General features: G+C 33.5%; 1 non-coding gene across 1 annotated transcript; it reads left to right on the top strand.

Annotated features, from left to right (window-relative positions):
- Window positions 1–5,196: 5,196 nt before the first annotated feature.
- Window positions 5,197–5,303, top strand: LOC128035712 (small nucleolar RNA R71). The gene has a single exon (XR_008192263.1). It is a non-coding gene; the product is annotated as a small nucleolar RNA R71 (small nucleolar RNA).
- Window positions 5,304–8,420: the final 3,117 nt, after the last annotated feature.

Genomic DNA, 8,420 nt, shown 5'->3' with positions numbered 1-8,420 from the left:
TTTTGACACAATAAAATATTAGACTTTCCACTTTTTCTCTTAGTCCAATGTACTAATTATTTATTTAGGCATAGACTTTAGCTATAGACATATTGATTTTCTATTTAAATGACTTATGAACAAACTTTGACACGCCACTTGTTTTCCTCTGTATGCATAACAACCATGCACATTGCTTCCTTAGCGTAGCCCTGACATTGTCTCTTAGTGCACTTTCTTTTACAGATGTTGCATGCAAAATAACTAACGCAATTGTGCAAGTGTACACGTCATTCAAGTAATAAAGTGATAAGTAAGTATTGTCTCCACAAGGATCGAAAATTGGTAAGAAATTTAGCATGCTATTATAATACTGTGAATTGTACAAAAATATCAGGAAATAATCTCAGAGTGAATAAGAAACTAGAATAAAGAATGACTAAAATTAAATGATAAAGAACAAAGAATTGATATGACAAAGAAAATGACGTGGAAATTCACAGGAAATATCAAGAGTATTTCTGTTGGTGAATGAATAGTGTTGGAATTATTCAAGAGAAATGTTCATATCAAGATAATTCCATGGCAGAATATTGTCTAATCTACTGCCCAGGGATTCGCTACTGTAACCTACCTCTTTCGATAGCTAGATCTTAAGCTAAAAATCTAAGTTCATGTATGTCTACAAAACTTGGCATTCATAACTGCAATGAGCGTCCTATTCTCTCTATACAACTTGCAACATCTATGTCTAGAGTGCTACGAATATTCAGTCGAGTTTTCACTTGCATCAAATGATTCTAGATCCAGTATTCATAACCTTTTCAGAATTACAAACACATAAGAACACAACATACATTCAACTACGTTTAGAGCTTGCATGCACGTATTTAAAATAAGCATCAATTGAATGTAACAGTGATATAGACAATCTCAAATCATAGGCAGTAAAGATGAGAAAACATTCACCTAAACAACTCCAACCTAGAAAATATTTAGTTCATGGGTGGAAAAGTAAACATCAAAATAGAATCATTCATCAACATTAACATTTCTCAATTAATTTCTAATTACAGAAAATTCAATCTAGAAAAATAAAGGTAGAACTGGAAGAAGTTAATTCCACACTCCAGCTTCTCTTTTATCTTTCGGTTGTACGTGAATCCAGAATAGATTCCTCTTCCCCTTCCTCATGTCTGTATTCTGCTTTCTTCTAAGCTACTACCCATTCTTTCTCTGGAATTCTCCAATGAAGTTTTGCGCTTCCTAGAGAGAAAGAGATTTGTTGTCACCAATATTTTCTCTAACCCTAATTTTCCTCTTTTTTTATCTTCTCTCTCCTTCTTTTATTGGGTATATCCATCCCACTTGACATAGATAGAGTGCTAAGTCATCTTCCCAGAATTGCCATGGCAATTCTATTAGCAATAAATCTTACCAATTGCCACAATAATGTTTCACTTCCACTATTTTCTTTGTGCATCTAATTCATCCTCTTTTTCTACATGCACTTGTGTTCACACAGAACCACACCTTTCCTCCCCAAGTGATAAAAGTAACAAATAATGACTAAGGTAGCGCAGTGCAATCTTTGTTATGCAATGTTCTAAAATTATCCTAAAAATGCATATGTATTTACTTAATTTCAAAAATTAATTCCATCTAGAGGCCTAAAATATAACTCTTTTCAAGAGTAATCATACCCCCAAACCTTAATTATTGCTTGTCCTCAAACGAATAATGTATGAATATGCATGAATGCATCGAATTGCCAAGAGAATCAGTCACCAATTATACTACCAAATCATAATGATCATACAGTGTACCTCTATTCTTAGCAATCTTCTACTGAAACAAAGAAAAATTGCTTACAGTTCTTGTAAACATGTTTAGAAAATGAAGTGCAGAAAATGGTTCCTAAAAGTAAATGTTTCCAAATATTTCAGCAATTAAATCTATAGTTGATTTCTTCTGAATATACCTAGGTTATCTCTCTCCTAAACTCAAATTTTGTTTTATATTTTTTTGTTTTTTAGACATATATACAATTTCCAACACAAATTTTTTCTAAGGAATTGATATTGTCATATGATTTTATACTTGACAAACTCAATGGATCATACCCTAGAATGCCATGTATTATATCATGTCACAATTTGAATATAAATCACTCATGAAACAAAAACTTTTAACTAAAAAGATGGATGGAGCAAACAACTAGCGTCTTAATAATTTAGCCTCAAGATACATTGGAGTGTCCCTAACATATATACAGACAAACACTCATATATGAACTCATTTATTAGGTCAACAATATAATGGAACAAAGAAAACATTACTAACCTACTCAATAGATTCAAACATTGGAGTTTTACTATCATTTTACCATGACATAAATTATTCACTATTATTGTTCTTAGATCAAGAATTCCTAAATTTATTCAAATAATGCTACTATAGCCTAATTGCATTTATATTTTAATTATTCTACTTTTAGAAATTCCTTTTCAAAATTTTCCTAAGCTAAACATGCTCAAACAACGATTACAGTGTTTTCTAAATTTATTGAAGAGTTATTTGGCATTTGTATGTCATTGAAAAATGAATGAAAAAATGAACAAATATTAAAACATATATCTAATGCAGACTATATGCATAACACAACACACCCCCAAACCTACGGGATGCATCATCCTTAATGCATGAACAATTTAAAATTCCAAAATGCAAAAACAAACATATATATAAAATGAAATGACAAAAATTATGAATGGATGAAAAACACATGGTATATAATGAAAAATATGCAAATCAAAATAAAGACGAAAGCATGGGAAAATTTTGGTGTTACTTTAATTTGGGCGAGTTGTTTTTTGAGTAGCGTGCTCGTAATGCTGCTTCCTTTTCAGCATATTTATTGGCACCTTTTCATCATCGTCATCATCATTTGATTTTGTAAGATCATCAAGTAGTTGATTAATCTCATGATCGTGCTTCGATATGGGTGCAGTTGATTGAGCTGCAGTAGTAGGTTCAGTTAGTGCAGGAATATGATTCATTTCTTTCATTTCCTGGTTAGATTCAATGTTCACTGGTTCTATCTTCTCTTCATCACCCTCTGGTCCTTTCTATTACTTCTCATCAATGGCAGTGTGTGTGGTAGGTCCAGGCACATCAGCTTTAGCTTCATCCTCGTTCCCTTCATTTTCATCCGATAATAGCTCCTTCTCATTGGGTGCAAATCCTCCCTTTCTTTATCAGAGTACATGATCTCATTAATAAGGCGATAAATCAGAAATTAAAATAACTTTAAGTAATTAAAGATAAAAATAATAAGAATGAAATTAAAGTAAAGCAATTAAAGAAAAGAAAGATAGAAAATATTTTTTTTATGTTTTTTTCCAATTCCGCAGCAATTTGGAATTGCTATGTCTCAAAGATATTAAGTTGCTTCTGCAATTGACAGAATGAGTTGAGTAATTGCTACTAAAATGGATTTTTGGAGACAAAATATTTTGTTGAGGCAAACATCTTGCAAACTTTTCTTCCACTGTCGTTTCTACCAAACCAAATGCCTGACAATCTTCACTCTCATTAACACATTTCAAGGCATCGAATATGTTGAATGTAACCTGTTGATCATTCACCCTCATAGTCAATTTTCCTTTCTCCTCAATGGCAGTGTGTGTGGTAGGTCCAGGCACATCAACTTTAGCTTCATCCTCGTCCCCTTTATTTTCATCCGATAACAGCTCCTTTTCATTGGGTGCAAATCCTCCCTTTCTTTATCAGACTACATGATCTCATTAATAAGGCGATAAATCAAAAATTAAAATAACTTTAAGTAATTAAAGATAAAAATAATAAGAATGAAATTAAAATAAAGCAATTAAAGAAAAGAAAGATAGAAAACTTTTTTTATGTTTTTTCAAATTCCGCAGCAATTTGGAATTGCTATGTCTCAAAGAGATTAAGTTGCTTCTGCAACTGACCGAATGAGTTGAGTATTTGCTACTCAAATGGATTTTTGGAGACAGAAGATTTTGTTGAGGCAAACATCTTTCAAACTTTTCTTCCACTGCCGTTTCTACCAAACCAATGGCCTGACAATCTTCACTCTCATTAACACATTTCAAGGCATCGAATATGTTGAATGTAACCTGTTGATCATTCACCCTCATAGTCAGTTTTCCTTTTTGCACATCAATTAGGTGAGGAAATGGTGGAGGTGGTCATCCTTCAGATTGTTGATATTGTTTTGCTATGGCATTTTTATTGGCAACATGATCTGATTCTGCCATAACATTTTTCTGCTGACCATTTTTAGATGTTGTATGCTTTTCAGTTGGTTATGAGATCTTTTCATGATCGAGTCTTGAGTTATCCTCTTGTACTGTGGCATCTTTGACAACATCATTCAATTGAATTCCACTTTTGAGAGTGATTTCCTTGCAATGCTCTTTTCCTTGTGATCTTGGTTTCTTATTATCACTTGGTAAAGCTCATTGTGATCTCGAATTTGAAGCATTTGCTATCTACCCCACTTGATTCTCAATAGCTTTTAAGGAAGCTACCTGGCTCTGAATACTTGCATCATTCTTATCCATATACTCATTTAATAGAGCTTCCATAGTTAATGTTGAAGATGGGGAACTTTGTTGCACATTTTGCCAAGACATTGGTTGACTGTATCCAGGTGGTACACCAGCCACATTCTATTGATTAACATTACTGGCATTTCCCATTCCTTGATTACTTTAGCTAAAATTTGGATGTTGTTTCCACCCTATATTGTATGTGTTGGAGTAGGGATTGTTGTTGCTACGATTAAAATTCCCCAAGTAATACGTAGAGGCAGGATTGGATGGGCATTCATAAAAAACATGATCTTCTCCACAGTATACACATGCTAGTTCTGCAACCTTTATCTCTTGAACTGCAGAGGGTCTTTTCAGTGTTTTAACCATATTTGTTAAAGATGACACCTAAGTTATTAACAATGTGATCACATCAAGTTCCATTGCTCCAGTAACTCTTCTACTAGTGCCAACTCTGGTAGTGGGATACTGATAATCATTGTTTGCTATTCCTTCCAAAATTTTGTGTGCTTCATTGTAGGACTTTTCAAGAAACTTCCTATTAGCATATGCATCCACCACCATTTGCATATGAGCATTTAATCCATTGTACAACATTTCCATTTGTGTCCAATGCTGAAAACCATGCATCGGGCATTTTCTAATTAGTTCCTTGAAATGTTCCCAAGCTTCATATAATGTCTCATATTCAGATTGCCTGAACGATGTAATGTAGTTCCTAAGCTTGGCATTCATATTGGGAGGATTGTACATAAGCAAAAATCTCTAACATAGTTCATTCCAAGATGCCACCGTACCTGATGGTAACGCATTCAACCATGACCTGGCACGATTTCACAATGAATAAGGGCACAGTTTTAATCAAGGGAATCTTTAAGAACACCTTACTGCCTGAATGAGTCACAAGGTTCAGGAAAAAGTCTAAAGTGCAATCTTCGATCTTTAGTAGGTAGACTACTAAACTGCCCTACTGTTTGCAACATCTAAAACATTACTGGTTTTAATTCAAAATGTTGAGCTTGAATATGTAGCCTAACAATTCTTGGATTTAGATTATCCAAAATAGGCACTACATGTTCTTTGATAGTTCTGTCTCTTTCATCTATAATTCGAGGAACATCAACACTCATTTCATTCTGGAGTACCTAATCTTCTCTTATTTGATCATTTATAGTCCTCTCAATTTCTCTTTACTCTTTTCTTCTTCAGCTTAATGTCCTTTCAATTCCAGGATCAAAACAATATTTTCTATCTTCTTGAATACTTATTCTCATGCACTAATACAAACTTAAAAAGTCAAATAAAATACTAATTAACTGCTCAAATAGAAATAACAAGAATGATAATAAATCAACTTTTCACTAATGTTTTCAATCCTTGGCAACAGTGCCAAAAACTTGTTGCGTGTAAAATAACTAATGTAATTGTGCAACTGTACACGTCATTCAAGTAATAAAGTGGTAAGTAAGTATCGTCTCCACAAGGATTGGAAATTGGTAAGAAATTGAGTATGCTATTATAATATTGTTATGGCAAATAAAATGGCATGGCAATTCACAGAGAATATCAAGACTATTTCTGTTGGTGAATGAATAGGGCTGGAATTTTTCAAGAGAAATGATCATATCAAGATAATGCCATAGCAAAATATTGTCTAATCTACTGCCTAGAGATTCGCTACTATAACCTGTCTCTTTAGATGGCTAGATCTTAAGCTAAAAATCTAAGTTCATGTACATCTACATCTACAGAACTTGGGATTGATAACTACAATGAACATCCTCTCTGTACAACTTGCAACATCTATGTCTAGAGCGCTACGAATATTTTGTCGAGTATTCACTTGCATCAAACTATTAAAGATCCAGTATTCTTAACCTTGTCAGAATTAAAAACACCTAAGAACACAACATACATTCAACTGTGTCTAGAGCTTGCATGCATGTATTTAGAATAAGCATGAATCGAATGTAATAGTGATATAGACAATCTTAAATCCTAGGTATTAAAAATGATAAAACATTCACCCAAACAACTCCAACCCAAAAAAGATTTAGTTCATAGGTGGAAAAGTAAACATCAAAATAGAATCATTCATCAACATTAACATTTCTCAATTCAGTTTGAACCACAAAAAATTCAATCTAGAAAAATAAAGGCAAAATTGTAGGAAGTTAAGTCCACACTCCAGCTTCTTTTTTATCTTCTGATTGTAAATTACTCCAGGATAGATTCCTTTTCCCCTTCCTCACGTTTGTATTATGCTCTCTTCTTAGCTGCTACCCTTTCTTTCTCTGGAATTCTCCAATAGAGTTTTGCTCTGCACAGAGAGAAAGAGAACTGTTGTCACCAGTATTTTCTCTCATGCTAGTTCTACTCTCTTTTTTTATTTTGCTTTCTCATTCTAATATTAGGTAGATCCCTCCGACCTCAGCACACATTTTTCATTCCTCTTTTTAAGTTGGTTTTTTTGGTACACGTCCTGCTGGCTAAGAGTGACATGAATAGAGTCCTGAGTCATATTCCCAGAATTGCCATTGCAATTATGTTGGCAATAAATCTTACCAATTGCTACAGTGATGTTTCACTTCCCTTATTTTCTTTCTTCATCCTCTTCTTCTACTTGCACCTGTGTTCACACAGAACCACACCTTTCCTCCCCAAGTGATAAAAGTAACAAATAATGGCCAATGTAATGCAATCCAAGCTTTGTTATGCAATGTTCAAAAATTATCCTAAAAATTGCAGATGTATTTACTTAATTTCAAACAATTAATTCCATGTAGAGGCCTAAAATATAACTATTTTCAAGAGTTATCAATAGACCTAATGACATAAACATCTTTAGTAAGTTCGTAAGAACTTAATGAACCAAACCTTAGAATGCCTTTTTCATTCATTCTACGTTTTACATGATATTTTGTACATCCTTGGTGTATTTCTTGAACTTTCTTCCTTCTTTCGTGGGTACAATACTGAGGCTACCATCTTTCTTTCTTCAGAACCATATTTTTTTTATTATGTATTTTATACTTAATATCTCTCTACCTTTTGTATATTTTCTTAACTCTTATCTTTACATAATCCTTAACCTCCTCACTTACCTTCAGACTTAATAACTTATTTCATACTTACCAGTCTTATTATTATCTTTGGGCGGGATATACTACACCCAATACTTATCTCAAAATTTTCCCATATCTTCCTTACTTCAAAACACTCTCTGTTATTACTCTTAACTCATATCTTTTCCTCGCCACGTACTCTGGCGCACACTAGCCTTTCTATTCATTCTTGTAACTATACGGGTTTCATCATTCATTCAGTATCCACCCAAAGGTGTTTTTTTAAAATGGTCATTATGAGATCCATTCTTCAAATTCTACCGTGAAGGCATCCTTTTAACAAAGTCTGCCACAAGGCATTCCTTTAATAGATATGGCCACAAAGGCATCCTTTTAACAGAGATAGCCACAAAAGTATCCTTTTAACAAAAACAACCACAAAGATTTCCATTTAACATAAATTGCCACAAAGGCTTCCATTTAACAGAGATCGCCACAAAGGCATTCATTTAATAGAGATAGCCACAAAGGCTTTCATTTAATAGGGATAGCCACAAATGCATTCATTTAACAAAGACTGCCACAAAGGCTTCCGTAGAACAGAGATTACCACAATGGCTTCCTTTAACAAAAATAGCCAAAAAGACTTCTATTTAACAGAGATCGCCGCAAAGGTTTCCTTTTAGATATAGCCACAAAGGCTTACTTATACGGAAATTGTTATTTTTGAAGATAGGATTTTGCCAAACTCACTATCGTGAGGTTTGCCCATTATCGT

The sequence above is a fragment of the Gossypium raimondii genome, chromosome 12 (genome assembly GCF_025698545.1).
Source record: "Gossypium raimondii isolate GPD5lz chromosome 12, ASM2569854v1, whole genome shotgun sequence".
NCBI lineage: Eukaryota > Viridiplantae > Streptophyta > Magnoliopsida > Malvales > Malvaceae > Gossypium > Gossypium raimondii.
The sequence above is the reverse complement of the archived record's forward strand: the minus strand, read 5'-3'. Positions and strand labels throughout refer to the sequence as shown.